General features: G+C 38.5%; 1 long non-coding RNA gene across 1 annotated transcript; it reads left to right on the forward strand.

Annotated features, from left to right (window-relative positions):
- Positions 1–33: 33 nt before the first annotated feature.
- LOC147916392 (uncharacterized) lies at positions 34–7,525 on the forward strand. The gene is made up of 2 exons (XR_015552871.1): positions 34–139; positions 7,134–7,525. It is a non-coding gene; the product is annotated as an uncharacterized LOC147916392 (long non-coding RNA).
- Positions 7,526–14,638: the final 7,113 nt, after the last annotated feature.

A 14,638-nucleotide genomic window follows, 5' to 3' on the forward strand; every position in this document is an offset into this window, starting at 1 on the left:
AGCCAGCCCTTTTCCGGTGGAAAGTGGGGTTTCAGTGGGTGCTGAGGTTAGGCCGGAAGTGGTGTTGAGTAGAGAATGGGGGGCGAGTAGAACCGCCGCTTCACCGGCGAGGCACCAGGTTCGTGGCGCTGGGCTGGAGGTGAGAAGGAAGAAAGGCAACCTCTGATGGGAGTGGACCAGAGTCCGCTAAAGGGAGACATTCCGGGGTTCCTCGGGGCGGGGGGGGGGCACATTCTGATTTTGCTCGGGGCACGAAGTGAGGTCTATGGGCGGAAGGGGGCAGCAATCCGGGATCTGAGGGGAGATATTCTAGCGTCGGCTGACAGGGTCAGGCTGAAGTTCTTAAAAGGCCTAGCTGGGTCCGAGAGGACTGGAGGGATCAGTTAGGGATCTCCTCGGAAGCAGATTACATTTTTATCTACCTAAGGCTCCTATCTGGAAGTTCCCACTCTTAAGGCCTAGTGCATTAATGTGTGCATAACGACAATACGGGAAACAAAGGGGAGTGTGGGAGGTGGAAGGTAATTTTAAGTTATTAGTTATGAGACGGATTTGGAATGCCTTCAGGAAGGAATCAAGCCTTATACATCCTTTTTAAAACTTGAATATTTTAGACAGACAAAAGGTAGAAATAAGACTATAATACATGTGTACTCGCTCCCCAACCGGAGAAATAAATTATTATATAAGTAATTGAAGTTGTCTGTCTGGACCACTCAATCCCATTCTGTTCCCTCTTGCCCAAGGTAACCACTCTGCCAAGCACCTTTATGTTTTAATTTTTAGTTACATATATAGTGCTATTTGGCATAATTTTAACAGTCAGTACTGTATATGTCCTTTTGCAGGTTTCTTAAAGCTTTTTAAGATGTGTCAGTGTTATGTAACTAGTTCATTCATTATAACAGCTGCCCAGGTATTCCTTTATATGAATATATTACTATTTATCTGTTTTCTTACTTTGTATCCCCAGTGTCAGACACATTTAAACATTAGTTGAATGGATGAATGCTGCAGCACTTGAGCTAAATCATAAAGAATGAATAGGATTTCAAGTGACTTAAGAAGGCAAGAAGAGTAAATAGTCCAGGCAAAGGAAATACTAGTCAGAACAAAAGCAAAAGCGTGAAAGTGCATGAGATAGTTCAAGAACTTCCACGGTCTTAGAGCTTAATGGGTAGAGTTGTATGGAGATATGTGATGAAGGAGAAACCTAGAAAGATAGGTTTGAGGCTTAGATTTAAAGGATATTATCCTGAGGGGATTACACTAGCTCAGAGCCATTAGAGGTTTTTGAATTATAAGGAAACTGATCAGAGCTGTATTTTTATAAGATAATATTCATAGCACCATGGAGATATGTCTAAGAAGTAAGAATTAGTGGCAGGGAATTAAAGACCACCTATCAAGCATCATAATGATAATGATCATTACATTAAACATGTAAGACAATCATGCAGACTTGCTTAAAATCCTGAATCATTTTCCTAGTCCATTCAGCCACCACTTTCTACACAACCATTACATACCTTCTTCTGTCAAACTTGCAACATTTTCTACTTCTGCCTCCCATTTTGCTGATACTTTGCATCCTATTTCAATTGGAAAAGGACTTCCCCATTCTTTCATCCCCACATCTACCGGCTCTGTACCCTAATACACTACCTCTACTATTACTGTAGGTGAATTGTCTGATTAAGGAGAGATAGTAAGCCCTTTAAGAATGCTTTTTGAATACAACAGTCTAAAGCATAGCCAATTACAAACTCCCAAGGAAGACTGGGTTGAAATGGGAATAGTGAAAATATAAAAGAAAGGAATGATTAAAAGCCAATTGTTTTTGTCTAAAAGAATAAATAATAACCCATATCTATAGTAATATAAATGAGATAGAGTTTTGTTGTGTGAATTTCTTATTTTCAGGTAGATTTAGGTGTTAAGTTTTATAAGCTACATCTGAATATAGTTTACATTTATGTTTTTATGGGACCGTTGTTTCTACTGCTTAACATTATAAACAGTTTATTTTGAAATAGGATGTTTTTGATGATCCTATTTTAAAGAATATTTTCCTAGCCTTTGTCTTACGTATTACCAAATTGTCCAAGTATAGTTTGGTAATTTATTTTTTATTGACTGATAAAAATAGAATGTACATTGTACCGTTGACTACAGGTGTCATTCTTTCTCTCATTCTTTCAGTTACATTTATTGAGTACCAACCTCTAGGAACAGGTAGATAAAAAGATTCATTAGTGGAAAATTGCTAACCTGAAACCATATCACATGCCTATATTAATGTATCTTGGTATATAAGAAACTTTCAACTACAAGTGTTTGGTCACCTTAATTGGAATTCTCTCCTAAAGGATTGCTAAGCTAGATGCACAGCTGACTAAAGAGCATTATTGCTCTGAAATGTGGTTATATATCCCCAACAGTCAACCTCAATGCACACATCCTTAGCATCAGTACACACATTTATAGATCTCTGAAGTTTTGTCCAGAAGGGACTTGTGCCAGCAGAACTCATCTGGGTTGTGGAATCACACTGGTGTTCTTGCTCTTGTTATGATATCTATATGCTCTTATTTACATTGAGTTCTAATTGAGAATATCTCTGTTTATATTAAAGTTCCAAAACTTACAGTTAGACCAAAAACCTCAGGTTTGAACCTATCCCCCCAAACTCCTGCGACTTCCCATTATGGCACCTTTCAGAGACATAAGTAAAGAAAAGAAAGGACAAACAAGACTTTGGAGCATGTTTTGGTTAGCATCATTTTTATTTTGCTATGTAAGGTAAATATCTATGAAATATCTGGAGAGAGGTCATACAGGATAAAATTGTAGTGGTCTGAGATTTCTTTAGGGTGAGGAGGAGCGTCAAAAACAATCGATAATCCTTATTGGAACTTATAACTTTGAGAGGAAGAGAGTCAATACTTGTTCTCATTGACATATTAAGGGCAGCTAGATATTTGAGTCAGATTGCTTCAAGGCTACTGTGAATTGCCCTCCAATTTCCTTGAAGCAATAAAAGAGCTAGATGCAGTTATTTTTCCAGCAATTTAGTTCTGGTTTAATATGTTCATTATGTATACCATGCTCTGGCATCCAAGAGGCATCTGCCATAAACTCTTTAGTCCTATTAACTACCTTGGCAGACAGGACATAGACCTCCAAAGAAAAGCTTTTTGCCTCATTCAGACCAAGGTAAAATATTTGGAACATGTCATCTTTCAAGGAAACGTCTAACCAAGATTAAGTCAAAGGCATCTACCAGGCCCTGAATTCTCTATGAGGCACGCCTTTTTAAGTATAACCAGGTACCATATACGGTAGATCTCTAGCTACTTGGCAATAGTTAAAGAATTTATAATAACTAAGTTGATATTTTCAAGGCATTCCTAAGGCAAACAACATTTAATATTGCCACCGCCCTAGTAAATAAACCCTGACCTGTGCCCCTGTTTATAGATCTTCTGGATGACACCAACCATTTATATTACTATAAGTAGAAAACCGTGCCAACAGAGAGCTAGCCTGGAGACAAGGTGATACATTTTGCTTTATTGCATGTTACATCTTAATCCTACTCACTGTAGCAATAGCTCTTTTCTCAAGTGGCTCCTGCTACCACCTTCCTGACACCTTCCTGAAGCTGCATTCCAACAACATTGTTCTAAGATGCCCTTTAAAGCTTTCAGTCTGTATAAAGGTTCATCCCTTAAATTCAAAATGTAACATTTGTCCAGTGCTAAGGTTACCAAATAGAAGAGTCTTCTCTTGACAGCTCTCCACATCACTCTCACTGAATTATACCAAATCACGTGACCCATCTCAGCAGCCACCTTTACCCCTGCCTATACCTTCAGGTCTATACCCTCCTCAGTTCTGACTTGGTTTTGTTTTCTGACAGTTCATATCAGAGACCAACAGGGTAGGTCAGTAGCAGGCTAGGCCATCACAACTCATGAGATCCTAGAGCAGTCCCTTTGGCATTATTTGAAGTCTGTCAGTATGAATGAGAGTTGGCCCCATTGCAAAAAACAAAATCAACATTTATACTTTGTCTATAAAGCATCATCTGTGCTCCCAATTTTGGCATGCTCCAACAACAAAAAGGTACATAACCTTTGTTGGGATCCTCATTAAAAATGCACTGTACGTACAATCCACCTGTCTGGTTCCTTAGTATTCACCCAAAAGAGTTGAAAACCTGTGTGTGCACAAAAACCTGCAACCGATGTTTATAGCAACTTTGTTCTAATTGCCAAACTTTGGAAGCAACCAAAGTGTCTTTCATTAGGTGAATGGATAAATAAACTGTTATATCCAGACAATGGAATGTTATTCAGTGCTAGAAAGAAATGAACTATCAAGCCATGAAAATATATGGAGGAACCTTAAATGCATGTTGCCAAGTGAAAGAAGCCAATCTGAAAAGGCTGCATACTGTATGATTCCAACTATATGACATTCTGGAAAAGGCAAAACTGGAGACAGTAAAAAAAAACAGTGATTGCCAGGGATTGGGGGGAGGGAGGGAGGGATGAAGAGGCGGAGCACAGGATTTTTAGGGGACTGAAAATACTCTGTATGGTACCATAATGGTGGATACATGTCATTATATATTTGTCAAAACCCATAGAATGTGCAACACAAGAGTGAACCCTAGTGTAAATTATGGACTTTGGGTGATTATGATGCGTCAGTGTAGGTTTATCAATGGTAACAAATGTACTGCTCTGGTGGTGGATCTTGATAATGGGGAAGACCATGCATATGTGGGGGCAAGGAGTACGTGAGAAATTTCCACCTTCTGCTCATTTTGCTGTGAACCTAAAATTGCTCTTAGAAAAATAAAGTCTATTAAATTTTTTTAAAAATGCGTTACACGTGATATACTGTAACTCCCCTTCAAGTTTACTATTGTTAAGAATAAAGTCCATGTAGATATAATTAATGAAGTCTCATAGAAGAATATCACCAAGGCTATGGCCTTCTCCCTTCTGGCAACACCTTTTTTGTTTCAAGGTCACCATCCCTTATGATACCTCTTTCAAAGCTGGCTTTATTATTAAAAGATTAGGCACCCACATAAATACAATGTCAACAGGCTGATGAACATTGGTGGTATTCAGATAACTTGTAGCACATTTTTGAGTGCTGCCTGGTATTCCTGAAACCTATACCTTGCTTGCATACTGTACTATACTCTGTTTCACTCAGGTGAAGGATGGGTGATAGCTAGAATGAAAAATATTTAGTCTGTGCCCAAAACTGGGGGATTCCAATCTTCCTCTCAAGTGATAAGGGGAGCCTGTTCACCAGGCAAGTAATAAAACTAATCTCAAGATACAGGTGTTTCAGCTTTAATGCTATGACTTCTTAGAAGAACTCATGGAATGCAAAATTTATACTAAAAAATAACAGACCTTATGGGGAAAGTAGGATTAGGGCCAAACTGTACTACTTTGTAACAAGGCAATAACAAAATAAAAATGATTTAAAATATACCGGGAATTTGTCTTAATCAGATATGATGAGATACACAGACACAGAAATGGCCATCATGAAGTAGGAAGTTGTTATGCTCACAGATCCCTAGAAATTGGAGGTAGAGCATGCTATTCCACACAGGTGGGCCACGCAGGGGAGCATCAGGATTGGTCCTGAGGCAGAGGGAGTGGAAGGGGGGCTGTAGAAAAACCTGTATTGTGGTTTTCTAGGGAAGGACTGGGTGAGGCAGGGTAAGCAGGTTTAGGATTGGCTTTTTGAATAATTTCAGCAGGTTCTAAAGCATGGGAGCTGTCCCTAGTTGCCTGGTACCTGGCCCTGGGATGATTAGAGCAGGAGAATATTGGTGGAGTGTAAGAGCCTGATGGAAGTGGGGCGTACCAATAGGGTGGGCTCTGAATTGGTTAGTTTGCACATGAAAGTTGTGCTCCTGGGTTGAGCGGTTTGCTATCACTTGAATTGTTTGCTATCTCTAGGAATTAGCTAACCCTGGGAGGATCAGTCCCTCCCTGATTAGTGAGAACCCAGATGCCAGAGCACCAAGAATACAGAAAATAAGAAAATATAGTTAATGGAAACAATCTTTTTTTTTTTTTTTTTTTGGTGAGGAAGTTTAGCGCTGAGCTAACATCTGATGCCAATCTTCCTTTTTTTTGCTGACAAAGATTGGCCCTGGGCTAACAACGGTGCCCATCTTCCTATACTTTTATGTGGGACACCACCACAGCATGGCTTGACAAGAGGTGTGTCAGTGTGCACCCAGGTTCCAAACCTGCGAACCCCAGGCTGCTGAAGCGGAGTGCATGCACTTAACCGCTGCGCCACTGGGCCAGCCCCAAACAATCCTGATAAAAGTATTAACACTGTTAAGATGTTGAATTTCTTTTTTTTTCTTAAGACTTTTCTTTTAGACATTCTTTTTTTTTTTTGGTGAGGAAGATTGGCCCTGAGCTAACATCTGTGGCAGTCTGCCTCTATTTTGTATGTAGGACACCGCCACAGCATGGCTTGATGAGTGGTGCATAGGTCTGTGGCCAGGATCCGAACCCATGAACCCCGAGACCCCAAAGTGGAGCACACAGACTTAACCACTATGCCACTGGACTGGCCCCAAAACATTGAATTTCTAATAAAAAACACTACAGTAAATATGACTTTACCCCTCCCTCCAAAAAGTGACATAAGATAATGGAAATGCATGTAAGGAAGTGCTGTGTTACAGTGATAAGACCTGGATACACTAAGATTAAAGAGGGCAGTGCAGTAAGTACTTCCAAGATGGACATGGCCAAATTGAACTAAAAGGAAGCATATGTGGTGAATGAGCTACTCCTCCATGCTGGCTGTATTCAGCTGTGTCAATGTACTTTGCAACTCCCAATGCCAACTTGCAGGTTTTACTGACATCATTTTTCCTATTTACCAGTCTTGTTTGAGGTGGTTTGCCTTGTAGAAATAGGCCTAACCCTATATAACATAGTGATGAGATGAGCTACAGACTTTTTGCTTAAGCATCCATCACTTTGGATATCATAAATGTCCCCGTAGCTGGCAGTAATATTGCTCTGTATTGTGATGCTTTAATGTCAAGTCTCTTGTCTTATTCCCAGGTCAAGGATGCATTCCAAGAAAGTTCTAAAAATATATTACCAGCTCCAACCTGATAGTTGACCTAGCCGTGGAAAACTTCATTGGATCCTCACTAGATCAGACCATAACTGGCACTTTTAAAAACTCTTCCCATCAAAAGCTATCAGGAATGAAAATCTGAGATATATACCTACTACTTCAAGAAAGTTCCTGCACGAGACAACAGTCTAGCAGATCAGCTAGTTTCTTTGATCATCAAGCAGACATACTCAAGCTACCAACACAACAGAGGAAAATGTTTCTATATCAATGTTTTTCACATTAGATGTGACACAGTTGTAGGTCATGAAATCAATTCTGTGAGTCACAATGAACATTTTTTTAAAAGTGAAATAAAATATGAAATATCAGAGTACTTTGCGTGAATCCTTTGCCAGAATTTTGCACATTCTAGGAATACTAAAGTCAGTTTGAATATATGAAAAGATATTTCATGGAGGGGACATGATGAATAGGATGTATATTGGCCAAGAAGTGGCTTTTCAATCATTTGTCCACTGGTATCTTCTGTGGTTTTCATAACAACAAGGTTGATGAGCAGTCTAGTTTATATTACCATGACTTGCAACTAGACGTGAAGTCTGAGACGTTCAACTGAGATTCAGTTGCAAACTGCATTTTTTGGAAAGATGTTATCTAGACTATAAATATATAAATGAGTTAGTTGCAATTATAACATTTTAATCAAAATTACTTTTAAAATGGATCATTTCTTTTTTAAAAGAAAGAGGACTAATGAAGTGAAATATGCAGAAACATGTTCAAGTTCAACTGTTGGATCTGGAAGAGTGAATAGTGACGATATTCAGAAAAATATTGACGCTAATCTGCATAATTCAACTTTGTTTGAGCCACATTTCAAAAAGAAAAAAGTAAGTGCAAGACGTTATAATGAAGATTATTTAAAATATGGTTTTATCAAATGTGAAAAACCCTTTGAAAATGACAGACCTCAGTGTATTATTTGTAATAATATTCTTGCAAATGAAAGCTTAAAACCTTCAAAATTAAAAAGGCATTTAGAAACTCAGCATGCTGAGCTTATTGATAAGCCTCTTGAATATTTTCAAAGAAAGAAGAAAGATGTAAAGTTATCAACACAATTTCTTAGTTGTTCTACTACTGTTAGTGAGAAAGCCTTATTATCATCATATTTAGTTGCGTATCGTGTGGCAAAAGAGAAAATGGCTCACTCAGCTGCTGAAAAAATTATTCTTCCAGCATGTTTGGATATGGTGCGTACAATTTTTGATGATAAATCAGCTGATAAATTAAAAACTATACCTAGTGATAACACAATATCTCTTAGAATTTGTACTATTGCAGAACATTTAGAAACAATGCTTATTAATCGCTTACAGTCTGGTATAGATTTTGCAATCCAGCTTGATGAAAGTACTGATATTGGAAGCTGCTTAACACTTTTAGTTTATGTCAGATATGCCTGGCAAAATGAGTTTATGGAGGATTTTTTGTGTTGTTTAAATTTGACCTCACACCTAAGTGGATTAGATATCTTTACAGAATTAGAAAAGTGCATTGTTGGTCAATATAAATTAAACTGGAAAAACTGCAAAGGAATTACAAGTGATGGAACAGCAAACATAACTGGAAAACATAGCAGAGTAATTAAAAAATTGCTAGAAGTTACTAATAATGGTGCTGTGTGGAATCATTGTTTTATACATCGTGAAGCGTTAGCATCCAGAGAAATTCCACAGAATCTCATGGAAGTATTGAAAAATGCAGTAAAAGTTGTTAATTTTATTAAAGGAAGCTCACTAAATAGCCGACTTCTTGAAACATTTTGTTCAGAGATTGGAACTGACCATACTCACTTACTGTATCATACCAAAGTTCGTTGGTTGTCTCAAGGGAAAATACTAAGCAGGGTTTACGAACTCAGGAATGAAATTCACATCTTTCTCATTGAAAAAAAATCTCATTTGGCAAGTATTTTTGAAAATGACATTTGGGTAACAAAATTGGCATATTTAACCGATATTTTTGGCATTCTGAATGAACTGAGTTTAAAACTGCGGGGGAAAAACAGTGATATATTCCAACATGGCGAACGTATCCAAGGATTCCAAAAGTCATTGTTGTTATGGCAAGCAAGACTTAAGAGCAATCATCCTAGCTACTACATGTTTCCAAGATTTTTGCAACATATTGAAGAGAATACTATTAATGAAAACATTTTGAAAGAAATAAAATTAGAGATATTGTTGCATCTCACTTCTCTATCTAAAACTTTTAACCATTTCTTTCCAGAAGAGCAATTTGAAACATTAAGGGAAAACAGTTGGGTAAAAGATCCATTTGCTTTTCGAAACCCAGAATCAATAATTGAGTTAAACTTGGTGCCTGAAGAAGAGAATGAGTTATTGCAGCTTAGTTCTTCATATACATTGAAGAATGATTATGAAACATTAAGTTTATCAGCATTTTGGATTAAAATAAAGGAAGACTTTCCTTTGCTAAGTAGAAAGAGTGTCCTGCTATTATTACCATTCACAACAACTAGTTTGTGCGAACTAGGGTTTTCAGTTTTAACTCAGTTAAAAACAAAGGAAAGAAATGGATTGAATAGTGCAGCAGATATGCGGGTAGCATTATCCTCCTGTGTTCCAGACTGGAATGAACTTATAAACAGGCAAGCACACCCATCACATTAAATAAATCTTACCTGGTTTTTGTTTTTGTGTTTCTTTTGTGATGTTTTTCTATGTTGTGTGTAAATGTAAATATGACATTGTAATGTGATAATTTTGCTATGTTTTTGTTATCTTTAAATATTAATAAAATCATAATGTAGTTTTATGTCCGTTGAACAAAAATGTAATGAACTTCTGTTAGAGGCCAGGAACTGTTCTAGAGACATTTGGGATACAAAATGAAGAAAACAAAGATTCTCTAGTGGAGCTTATGTTCTGGCAAGGAGAGAGAGACAATAAACATAATAAATAAGCTTTATAATAATTAGAAGATAATAAGTGTTATAGAAAGAGTCATAAGAAAGGAGATGGGGGACTATTTGGGGATCAAATCATGAAGGGTTCTGTAGACCATTATAGGGCCTCTGGGATTTTGTCAGAGAAATGGAAAGCAATTGAAGGGTTATGCAGAGGAGAGACAGGATCTGAAGCAGGTATTAAAAGACTCACTCTGCTATTTTGAGAATAGATTGAATTAAATGTTACTTCCCTAAAGAAGTCTTTTCTAACCACCTTAGTTGGTACATCCTCCATTATTCTTCCTTTTATTTCTTTGTAGTATATAATTTAAAATATTTTTATTTATTTGATTACTAGTTTTGTCAAGCTGACACCCTGGAATAAATGCTCCATAGAAGTAGAGATCATGTCCATCTTGCATGATATGTAGTAAGTGGGTATTTAATATACATTTGATGAAGAACAAATGAATCAATGATACCTAATATCTGTAACTTGAGGTCATATTCCCAGGAATAATTATTGTGTGTACCAAATTTCTTTGCCTTTATTATATTTTAAAATCGGATTTTGTCAGATAATCTCTATAAACATCCAAAAATGGCATTGATTGATGTTACTTCCTCACATTGCCGCAGATAATTAAGCAACTTATATTGCTTAGTATAGCTTCCTCAAACTAATTTCAACTTCTGCTTCTCTACGTATTTTCTGACTGCACTGGATGAGGTTTCTTTTGGCGTGGTCTTTCTCTAAAATATGGGTTAGCGATTCCTTTCCATCAGCCATGCCTAGCGTTATTGTAATATTTGATTTTTCAGATTTTCTATTCTATTAAAGGTAATAGGTTTTCCCCTTTTTTGTGCTTGAAATAAAGCATTGGAAGGCAATTCTCCATGAATAACTCATATTTCTGCACTATGTTTGGATCCTCTGAATGAAAGAATTAGCATCCAAGTTAAGAATACTTGTATAAGGAGACATTCCAGGATAGTAAGGCTAGACACATCTTCCCTAGAGACATCCCAGGGAAGTAAAGATAAAGCCCTTTCCTTCCCCTCCCAGAGACATTTGCTTGCATTCCAGGAGTAATGAGTAATCTGTCTGTAGGCGAGGATGGGAAGATGTAACAGCAGCCCCATAAAACCCTAGAGTCTCTTGTGGTGCAACCCACTGGATGCAGAGGTAACACCTGGCCCATATCATGATATGCTGTGGGAATTGGGGCATGGGGAACTCACACACAATACTGATCTGGCTGCTTTCTTTTTTCGCTATGACTAATAAATTGTCTCTCTGACCCAGAGTGTTATCGAGCAATAGGCTTGCTCTGCTTGCTGTGATCTAAGCCAATTAATCACAAGGAGTTAGAGAACCAGAAAGGAAGTTTAATTAGATTAGATTAGCCAGCCAATAGGAAGATAGGTGACCAAGGTCTCAAAAAATCCATCTTCCAGGATTACAGAATCTTGAGGCAGTTATAGAGGGAAAATGGGCAGTGAGGAGGGGGTCCAAGGATGTTGGTCTCCAGGCATGACGAGCTCCAGGCATCACATTGTTCCATTTTTCTGTCAGCTTTTTCTGCTGGGTACCTTGTAGGCGTGTTTCCCACTTGTGGTCAACCTGTTCCTGGAGAGAAACTCATAGAACAAAGTTTTTAATTTATCAAGCTGTTGGGGAGTACATACATAAGTGGAGGCCATAAATCAGGGAGCATGTGAATTTTTTGTGTGTGTGTGAGGAAGATTAGCCCTGAGCTAACATCTGTTGCCAATCCTTCTCTTTTTTGCTGAGGAAGATTGGCCCTGGGCTAACATTGATGCCCATCCTCCTCTAATTTATATGGGACACCACCACAGCATGGCTTGATAAGCGGTGCATCAGTCCGTGCCCGGGATCCAAACCCGCAAACCCCGGGCCACCAAAGCAGAGCACATGAGCTGAACCGCTATGCCACCAGGCCAGCCCTATGGGAACATGTGAATTTTTTAGAGTACGTGCAGAGCAATGAGTAGTCATGCAGAGGAGGGGCTGGGGCCATTTAGTGTAACAAGATGGCCTCACTTATGCTCACTTACAAGAGGTCTTGTGTCTTTCTGTCAGTATATGTCATTTCTGCAAAATCCCTCTTATCATATAAGGCAACATATTCACAGGTCTCAGAGTTTAGGACTTGGGCATCTTTGGAGGGGGATTATTATTCAGCCTATGACAGTCCACCCCCTGGTCCTCAAAGACTCATATCCACCCGACATGGGAAATTCATTCATCCCAAGTTCCCCAAAAGTCTTAGCCCATTACAGCATCAACTCCAAAATGTCATCTAAGTCTCATCAGCTCAAAAGTCCCAAATCTCATATCTAAATCATCTAAATTCGTATGGGTGCAGTTCTTGGTATAATCCATTCTCGGGAAAAATCTTTCTGTTGACCTATGAAACTAGAAAGCAAGTTCTCTGCTCCAAAACTACAGTGGTGAGACAAACATAGGCTAAAAGTTACAGCCATTCCCACTCAAAAAGGGAGAAAATGCAAGGCAAAAAGGAGTCACGAGCCAATCACTTTCAAAGTCCATCTGGGCAAACTCCACTAAGTTTCAAAGCCAGGGAATAACTCTTATGTGGCTTGTGCCTTTGCCCTCTGGACCCATGACTCCACTCTGGAGCTGTGCCTCCACCCTTGGAGTCATCCTTTTCCATGAAGAGTAGCACCTGTCTGCCACCGAGTAGTTTTTATCAGCCTGTCTTCTGCCTGCAGCATTTGGGGAGTCTGACATCCTTCTTTCATTTTGTCCTCTGTCCCTTTTAGCCCGACTGGACAATGTTTCTATTGGTATAACATTCTCAAAAACGTTGTGGGTCACAGGGACTCACTCCACTAGAAAAGAGACTCCTCCATAGATCTTTCCTGAATAATCTCTTTTTAGCTTCTGCTGAGACAGCTGAAAGTACTCATGAGTCACACATCCCTCAAAGAGCCCTCTGTGTGCTTGAATGCTCTAACATTTTGTACTTTCCAAGCACTAGCAAAAGGCTATCCACACTGAAAAGTGGTTAAGATGAAAATTGTATGTATATTTTACCACAATTTAAAAATATTTTTTAATTAAAAAAAAAAAGAAAAAGTCTAACCACGTCATTGGCTTTCTTTAGAGAGCATGCTTTTCTGACAGTGGATCTCTTAACCTGAGCATCTTCTGCAATCTGGATAGGCTGAGAGTTTCCCAAATCATCAAATTCTGATTTCTTTTTGTAGCAGTTCTCTCATTTTATCTCTTTCACATTTTAATAAAAGCTACAAGAAGAAACCAGGTCACACCTTCAATACTTTGCTTGAAAATATCAACTAAATATCCAAGTTTATTACTTACAAGTTCTATTTTCTGTTTAATTATAGGACACAATTCATCTAAGCTTTCTACCATCATGCGTATAAGAAAATCCCCTTTCCTCCAGTTTCCAAAAACATATTCATCGTTTCCTTCTGAGCCCTCACCAGCAGGGCTTTTAACATCTATTTTTCTACAAACAGTTTGCTTATGATTTAGGTATTCTTTAATACCATGTATGTTTTCTCTACCATGCTCTTCACTACCTTCTGAGACCTTACCAGCAGAGTCTTAACACCCATATTTCTGCTAACAGTCTGTTCAAAGCAATCTAGGCCTTTTCTATCATGTTCCTCAAAATTCTTCCAGCATCAACCCATTACCCACTTCCAAGCGACTTCCATGTTTTTCGCATTTGTTATAGTAGATATGCCATAGATTGGAGCCAGAAAAACTTCTTTCTTCAATGACTGAACTCACCTCACCTGTTCTCCAATCTCACCTCTTCTTTGAGACACCCTCCTTGCAGACTCTGGCCAAGATTTAGCCAAGAGTAATAGTCTTGTTCCTGATGCCCCAAGCTCAGTCTTGGAACTGAAGAAAAAAGGGAGGCAGAAAGGGGAATACTTCCAGATACCAAAATCTATATTAGTTTCCTATTGCTGCTGTAACAAATTACCACAAATTTAGTGGCTTAAAACGACACCTAATTTATTATCTTTTCGAAGTCAGAAGTCCAATGATAGTCACGCTGGATTAAAGTCAAGGTGTCAGCATGGCTTGTTCCTTTTGGAGACTCCAGGGAAGAATCTGTTTCCTTACCTTTTCAAGCTTCTAGAGTCTTCCTGCATTCTCTGTCTCATGGCCCCTTCCTGAATCTTCAAAGCCAGCAGCCTAGCACCTTCAAATAGCTCTCTGCTTCCATCATCACATTGCTTTCTCTGTGTCTCTGATCCTGCTGTCTGCCTTTTATAAGGACCCTTATGATTAATTGGACCCATCCAGACAATCCATTATAATCTCTCCATCTCAAGATCCTTAACTTAATCACATTTACAAAGTCCCTCTTACTATGTAAGGTAACATATTTACAGGTTCCAGGGAACTAGGACATCTTTGTGGGGCCATTACTCAGCCTACCACAACAGAAAGTAAAGCCAAGGAATAAATAAGATGATGGT

The sequence above is a fragment of the Ceratotherium simum genome, chromosome 8, assembly GCF_057802395.1.
Source record: "Ceratotherium simum simum isolate JZ-2026a chromosome 8, ASM5780239v1, whole genome shotgun sequence".
NCBI lineage: Eukaryota > Metazoa > Chordata > Mammalia > Perissodactyla > Rhinocerotidae > Ceratotherium > Ceratotherium simum.